This window comes from Gekko japonicus, unplaced genomic scaffold, assembly GCF_001447785.1.
Source record: "Gekko japonicus isolate JY-2015 unplaced genomic scaffold, Gekko_japonicus_V1.1 scaffold536, whole genome shotgun sequence".
NCBI lineage: Eukaryota > Metazoa > Chordata > Lepidosauria > Squamata > Gekkonidae > Gekko > Gekko japonicus.
The window spans coordinates 680,987-689,498 of record NW_015176467.1 but is presented as its reverse complement, the minus strand read 5'-3'; the positions used below and the strand labels follow the sequence as shown (position 1 = coordinate 689,498).

Sequence of the window (8,512 nt, the reverse complement as noted above, 5' to 3'; positions counted from 1 at the left end):
GGAGGGGGGGGTGGAAGAGTCGGGGGAACCGGCGGGATGGAGGGGAAGCTTACCTGCTGCTTCCTCCTCCTCCTGCTCTGTGTGGATCTCCCCCACTCCTCCCCCCGCGATTTTCGTGGGTCCCCATTCTTGTCTATTAGAATGCAGAGATTTAAAGGTCCTATTTTAACCTTTACCACCTAATATTCATTCTTCAAGAAAAGCTGCTCAGGAACTTTTATGGGGATCGTCAGAGAGCAGCAATTTCAATTACTAATATTCATCAAGCTAAAAGGTAAAGGTCCCCTTGCTCGAAAGCCAGTCGAGTTCGACTCTAGGGTTGCAGTGCTCATCTCCGTTTCAAAGCCGAAGAGCCAGCGCTGTCCGAAGATGTTTCCGTGGTCATGTGGCCAGCATGACTAAACACCAAGGTGCACGGAACGCTTTTACCTTCCCACCGAAGTGGTACCTATTTACTTGCAATTTCTTGCTTTCGAACTGCTAGGCTGGCAGGAGCTGGAACTAGAGACGGGAGCTCACTCCGTCATGCAGCAACTTGGGTCTCGAACTGCTGAACTACTGACCTTGCACAGCCTGCAGTTCAGCATCTGAACCACGTGAGCCACCGTAGCTCCAATATTCATCAAAGAAGATCCTTAAAAGTCAATCATTTCAAAAATGTCCTGGGAGAGATGCTCCAAAGCAAGTTCAGCTGTACTGAAAAAAAGTGGGTCTCCATAAATGCAAATAATCTGAAATCCTATCCACCCCATGGGTTTTTGTTGTACAGAAAATAAGATATCTATGTAATATACTGGGTAACTCTTTAGAATAGCAATCTCAACAATTTTTCAATCTAGGATTTCTTTGTAGTCTCAAAAATGTTAATTTCAAATTGAAGCAAATTTAAAAGAAAAAGGCTTTGCATGCTGAGATCTTTCCCTCGCATCTTATTCTCAACATTTGTAACAAAGGTTACAAATGGTAAATTAACTATAGCTAAGGTTGGCAAACTTAGGTGGACCTCGACTCAATTAACAAGTTTTACTTCAACATGCTCCCTAATCATAGTACTAAGATTTTGTTAAGCAAGAATCTCGCCATCTCCATACTATCCAAAACATGGTAGCTAGCTACACAAATAAGACCTCTACCATAAACCTACTATATCCTTCCTTTCCTCTGGGGTGTTCAGGGCAGCCTATATGGTTCTCCTTGCAATTTTTACCACACAACGACCCTGTGAGATAGGTTAGGATGAGAGCAACTGACTGGCCCAATACCACCAAGATTCATGGCAGAGAAAGGATTTGAACCTGGTTCTATAGACTCAAATGCCTTTCTAGAGAACCAAGACCAGAGGGGAGAACAATTGATCACCACAGCAACTGAAAAGACACCCATTACAGGTTTTTGCAAAGTTTAAAACTGCTTGAAAAGATTAAAGCAGGAGATGAAAAAACTTTGAACCAAATGTGCACAGATTATTTGAAGCAAGTGTCACCTTACCACAAGGTCTAATTTAAAATACTTTCACCAAACCACTGGTTCAAAAACACTACTTTATTTCTGCCTATCAACAAGGAGACTAGGCTTATCCTCTTGTAGTCTATGTGAAAAGCTCTCTCCTCTTCCTCACCAACTTACTGCCAGCCTCCCAGCAAGGCCAAATCTTCCTGTCTTTGTATGGAGGCGCTTGCAAACAAAGGCGCTTAGCCAGCAAAAACATAACTGAATTGGTCTCCATTCTATACGGGTGGTACTTTTAAAAGGCAATAGAGCTCTTACACACTGTAAGGTTGGTCCCTAAACTAAAGGACATTCCCCGGAATAAAATGGTTGGGAATTTCTTAAAGCTTAGGATAGCTTCACTGCACAATGGAGAGGTGCAAAGTTTGCTGTTTGGGAAGATCTTGTGACTTTATCAGAACTGCAGACATGCACTAACTCTTCAATGAACTGACAGCTTCTTTTGTAATTCCAATAGGCCCTTTTAAAGTTTTCTAAATACCATTCTGGGTAGAAGCATTGTGAATATGAAATTTGGTACATTAAGTGGATGGAGTGAATTCTAAACTCAGACCCCTATCCAGCTAGACAAAAGACACAATGAAATGTCAGGGGTCCTGGGATTCTCAACTGGAGGGTAACAGCAAACCTGGAAAAAAATAAAGTAAAAAAAAAATGGTTATGTGATAATATATAGAGCTGTTTTAGTCTGTACATTGGAAATACCTGGAATTAATATAATGCTGGTTATGTTATCCTTCTTTAGTAATATATAGTTCTCAGCATTTCATAATTACTTTACTGAATATCAAACAGAAAAGTACACTTCTGTATAGTATTGTCTTGCTTCTTTACAATTTATACAAGCATACTGTCTTACAACTGCTACAAAGAACAATGTAATAGGATCCTACTCACAGAGCTATACAGAAACCTAAATTATGAAGATTTTCTTAATGAAAGTTTATTTAATTAATTTATACTCTACTTTTATACCCAATGAGGACTCTAGTGTGGTTAAGAAATACTGATAAAACCCAGTAAGTATATGTTTATCAACTTTTGCAGCCATTTTAAAACTTCTACTCTATCTGAATAACCCCTAACAGTTTCAGGATATTCCAATCTGTCCTCGTGCAGGGAAGGGAGGCTGGCAGAAAGGGATCTTCATACTCCCCTTTGAAGAGTAACTACTGAAGGAGACAATTCACATTGGATCCATAGGCCCAACTGTTGCTTTAACTTCTGCGTAAAATACAAAACTGTCTATTGTACAGGCATTCACAAACTGTGGATGGGTTTGGTGGTTATCTTTAATTTTCTACTAACCAGGTGCAAATCCAACCCCAACACATTATCTGTAATAAGATGATTTCTAGAGTGATTGGTCCTCATACCAACTGGAAAAGAAAAGGAAAGCAATTCTTTAAACTTAAAGGAATTAAAGTATCTACCCCCAGAACTTGCTTTCTTCAATCTTATCTAACTTAATGGATTCAAGAAATAATTTTTACTTTTTAAAGCTATGATTAGGTTTGCAACTTGACTGGTTTGCTCCTTCAAATTCCTTATTTTGGTCAGCAAACACACAATTTTTACACAAACTCAAACACTATACAAGATATACATTTTTTGGTGAAGGAAATTTCTTTCATAAAATGTAAAGAATATGGGTCAGTCTAGAACTTTTCCACATTTGGAGCTTTGTTTATATCCCCCAAATATGCACACAGTGTAGTGCTGAAGCTCTGTGTCTGCCATTTAAAAGTTTACTACAATATTTAGCATAAATTCCTGTCCAAAAGAATTTATTACAAAAGTGAAGACTGACTAGCTTTACAAGAACAAGGTGTTCTGTAGCACCTTAAAGGCTAACACATTTCTGATGGCAAGAGTTCACAGAGTACAGTTTACATTTTCAGACAACAGGGTTTCCCCCCCCTGATTAAAGGGACAGTAGGATAGCTTAGTGGCAGAAGACATACTCTGCATGCAGAAAGTTTTCAAGTTCATGTGCTTACCAAGCAGGCAAGAAATTATCTACTTAGGGTCACTACTTTTCAGAGAAAACAGTGCTGGGCTGGCTGGACTAATTGTCTCAGTACAAGGCAGTTTCATACATTCCAGGCTGCAAATCTGTGCGTAGTTACTTGGGAATAAGCACCAATAAACCCAGTGGGGCTTACTTCTGACTAAACATAATCAGCCTACATATCACTGAAATCCCTAATTTTTCAAACTAGGGTTGCCAGCCTCCAGGTGGGGCCTGGAGATCTCCCACTTTTACATCTCATCTCAGATGACAGAGATCAAAACAGAAAATGGCTGTTTGGAAGGGTGGACTCTATGGCATTGTACCGTGCTGAGGCCCCTTCCTCCCCAAACCCTGCCCTCTCCTGGATCCACCCCCAAAATCTCCAGGTATTTTCCAACCCAGACCTGGCAACTCTATTTCAAACAAAATTTAACTCCTATATAGCACAAAGGCACGGACAAAAAGGGCACCCACTCTTTCTGGCTAAGAAAATATTGAGACAGAAAGGAAGGCAGAACACCTCCAAAGATGCCAGTGCCTCTTTGCTCCAGCAGTGCACCTTGGCCGAAGTCTTCAAAGTCACTGCCGCCACTGCCCCGGGACTGCCCATCCCCCTTGGATTACCACGATGAGTACCACCAGCGGTAGTCAGAGCTCCTCTTACCGCCGCATGTTTGGGGGCAGCAGCCGGCCCAGCACCTCGGGCAGCACCCGCTATGTCACCTCCTCCAGCTGCTACTCACTGGGCAGCGCCAGCTGGCCCAGCAGCATCTGCCTGGTCTCCTCTGCGCCCGGCGGCATCTACGCCACCCAGGCGTCTTCCATGCGGTTCCGCATCAGCTTCCTCTCCTCCAATGCCAGCATGGACTTCTCCTTGGCCAACGCCATGAACACGGAGTTCAAGGCCAACTGCACCAACGAAAAGGCCAAGCTGCAGGAGCTCAACGATCGCTTTGCCAACTGCATCGACAAGGTGTGCTTCCTTGAGCAGCAGAACAAGATCCTGAGCGGCGAGTTCGACCTGCTGCGCGGCAAGGGCACCTCCTGCCTGGGCGACCTCTACGATGAGGAGATGCGCAAGCTCTGCCGGCAGGTGGACCAGCTCACCAACGACAAGGCTCGCGTGGAAGTCGAGCGGGACAACTCAGCCAACGACATCCTGCGCCTCCGAGAAAAACTTTAAGATGAGATACTTCAGAGAGAAGCTGAAAACACCTTGCAGTCTTTCAGACAGGATGTTGATAATGCCTCTCTGGCACGTCTGGATCTAGAACGCAAAGTTGAGTCGTTGCAAGAAAAGATTGTCTTCCTGAAGAAGCTTCATGATGAGGAAATTCGTGAACTTCAGCTCCAGATCCAAGAACAACATATCCAGGTTGATGAGGATGTTGCTAAACCTGATCTGACTGCTGCCCTGTGCGATGTGTGTCAGCAGTATAAAAGTGTTGCTGAAGAGTAGTACAAATCCAAATTTGCAGATCCCTCTGAAGCAGCTAGCAGGAATAACGATGCCCTGCGCCAGGCCAAACAAGAAGCAAATGAATACCACAGGCAAATTCAGTCTTTCACCTGTGAAGTGGATGCACTTAAAGGAACTAATGAATCCCTGGAACGCCAGATGCGTGAGATGGAAGAGAACTTCTCTCTTGAAGCTGCTAACTACCAAGACAATATTGCCCATCTCCAGGAGGAGATCCAGAACATGAAGGAAGAAATAGCTCGCCACCTTCACGAGTACCAAGAACTGCTGAATGTAAAGATGGCTCTAGATATTGAGATTGTCACCTAGAGGAAACTGCTGGAGGGAGAGGAGAGCAGAATTAGTATGCCTCTTCCTACTTTTGCTTCCCTAAACCTGAGGGAAACAAACCTTGAGTCTGTCCCAATTGTGGACACCCATTCAAAGAGAACACTCCTCATCAAGACTGTTGAAACTAGAGATGGACAGGTTATCGGTGAAACTTCCCACCATGTTGACCTGGAGTAAAGGAAAAACAGCACATCACTCTTGTGCAGAAATGAAACCTTACCAGCAAGACTTAAAAGGCAAACAGCTTTCAAGTGCCTTTCTGCAGTTTTTTCCAAGAGCGCAAGATGGTTATGCTAGAAAAGATAGGCCTTAGATCTTGCAAGCTGACTCTCTTGGTGGTTTAGAAGAACTTACAAAAAGGAGTCTAGTTCACTGATAGCAATATCGTGTGCTGTAATACTGTTATGTTTCTGAATAGAATAAAACTTCTTTTTCCAGCACAGTATGAGCAATCTGTCACTGCTTCAATAAACACTTGGGACTCCAAAGACAGCTGGAGTTGCTTTGTGGCCCAGAACAGCGTAGGCTGAAAATGGAAGTATAATCAGCTGCAGGTCTGGTACTAAAGCACTCTAAAGGCATAGTGCAGCAAATTCCTCTGCCTTAAGAGGCAACCATTAGGTAGGAAAGTTTCCTTGTCACTGGTGGTGACCTAGTTTTTGTGGAATACTTTTGTGGAATACTGCTCATCTATGTATCATTCCATCATTATCTCTAATGATTATTCTCTTAAAACTGATGCACCAAACTTGAGATATGTAGAGACATTCTCAGCACCAACACTCCAACTATCACTTGGTCTACATATGCAGCAGAATGACGCAGGAACAAGATGGTAGCTTCCTGAGATGGGTGGAACAGATTATACAGGTAAAGATTTACAACTGTGCATGCCCCCTCTTTCTAAAACACGCATCCCTTCCTATATATGAAAAATAAGCAGATAAAGGCAATGAAGGCAAAATATTTTAAGCATTCCAACACTGGTTTTAATTGTTCATACGGGACACTTTATCAAAGACTGTGACTCCAAAAACCTTCATTAATGAGAAAAACTACCAAGATAAATACTTCTACATTAGTCTAGTCCCTCAAACAACAGAAAACCATGGTTTTCAGCTTAAAATTGTTTTTTCACTGTTAACAGATCATCAGCATTAGCAAGCTTATCTATTTCCTTCAAGACTAAAGACAGGCCCAAACTTTTAAAATCAGTGTTTTATCTCTGAAAATAACATTAAAGGATAGGCCAGCATCATTTTCCTTCCTTCAAGACTTATTAATTTACTTGGTGCAAATTATTCCAATACAGTCCATTTATATAGTGCACAATAATGAAACACTTCATGCTCCCATATTCGGAATAACAAAACTTGGTATTACTATGATGCGCCTTAAGATATTAGTACCCTATGTTTTTACAGCTATAGTAAAATTAAAAAGTAATGTTGGACATTGGTATTATTCCTAGATGTGTCGACTCTACATTGTACTATAGCACCATTTCACTACAAAACATCCTCTGATGCAGTGCAAGAAACAGCCTATAGGAGGAGAGATGAGCAAGTCCTTGCATATGACTGAATACCATCCATTATTATTAGTGCAGGTGCATGCCGAAACACAATGACTTGTGCTGGATGAACTGTTTCAGTCCAGAGAAATGAAAAGAATGAAAGCTAAAGCTAAAAGAAATATTTGTGACAGCAATCTGTAGCTTTTCCAATGTACAAAAAACATTAACAAAGGCAATACAATATTTGAATTGTATTTAAACACAATTTCTTGTGATAGCAAGATGCAGCTTTCTTTGGAAAACAGCAAACCAAAGTGCAGATGCATCATCACAGAATATTTATCCACAGTCCACTGACTTTTGTTCAGTGCAGTCTTCATACCACTCTATATGATATCCCCAAAACACCAGCAGTGATATGGTATGCATTTATGAAAATGAGAAAACATGTTTATTTGCTGAAAATTAATTTCTGGTGATCACACAAACCAACTTTGATGAGCAGATGCATCAAGTCCACCACTTCAAAACTGCTCTATAAAATAATCTTATTTATATGTGGTACTGCTTTTTATTCTGATGAAAACATTTCCTTAGAAGATGTACAGCTTTAACTTTGGGGTCAGGAAGCAATCCTGGTGGGTTTTTTGTCATCTTCTGGGTGTGGAACAGCGGTCATTGTGGGTGTGGAGGGGGAGGTATTTGTGAATTTCCTGAATTGTGCAGGGGGCTAGACTAAATGACCCTGGAAGTCCCTTCCAACTCTATTATTCTAACTTGAGAGGCTAAAAGCACCTTACATTTATCAAAATTATAACACAAATGAAGCAATTACCTTCCTGCTAAGACTGTGGCATTCCTAAATGAACTGCCACTTCAGATGTTTCTTAACCCTAATTTGGTTCAGAAACAAAATTACTAGGTTTGTTCTGGAAGCATCCTAACTTCTCTGGCTGTAGGTTAGGTATTCAATAAAGCAGATCAGAAGAACTACAGTGGTGAAACAATATTATCCAATATCAAGGAAAGACTAATAATCAAAACTATGATGTATATCAGGGTCGTATTCCCATTATGCTACCATTATACAGTTGCAACACAGAGCCCATACAAAAACAATCCAATATAACTACATTTCAAAGCCATGAACCTGCATTCTCCCATACTAAAATAAACAGCAGTTTATAACAATATTATAAACTACACTTTAAAATCATCAATTTGTTGAACATCCTACTAGAATTCTCTACAGCAAAACAGCAATTAGATACAACAATGGAAGGCTACTAGAGGATCCTCACTATTCACTGTTCTCAAAATATACAGGTCTCCATATGGAAAAAACTGCTGGGTGACGCATGCTCCTTCCTTGCCTCTCCTCTTAACACTTGTTCTGTTATTTTTGTGGAATTGATGACTGAGTGGTGTTGGTGGGTGTTATTCCTTTCCTTGGAACTCTAGGACCCCAGAACCGATATTGAATACCTACAGGTTAAAAAGTTATTGCATCCTTGAACTTGGAAGTATGTGTCTTCAGGGTCAAGCCAAGAATGTGTACATGGGGTTAACAATCAGACTGCACGGTCTTTTAACTATACCTGTGTAGACCATTTTTTACTCTTTCAAAATTCTTGGGGTATCTCCTTAGAATAAATTGAAAATT

The 8,512-nt window shown here is 41.1% G+C and overlaps 1 protein-coding gene and 1 pseudogene across 3 annotated transcripts in view; one reads left to right on the top strand and one right to left on the bottom strand.

The window, feature by feature from the left end:
* TNRC6C (trinucleotide repeat containing 6C) overlaps window positions 1–8,512 on the bottom strand; it is a 285,172-nt gene that overhangs the window by 269,975 nt on the left and 6,685 nt on the right. The gene's annotated exons all lie outside the window — the stretch shown is intronic.
* LOC107123760 lies at window positions 4,149–5,544 on the top strand (annotated as a pseudogene).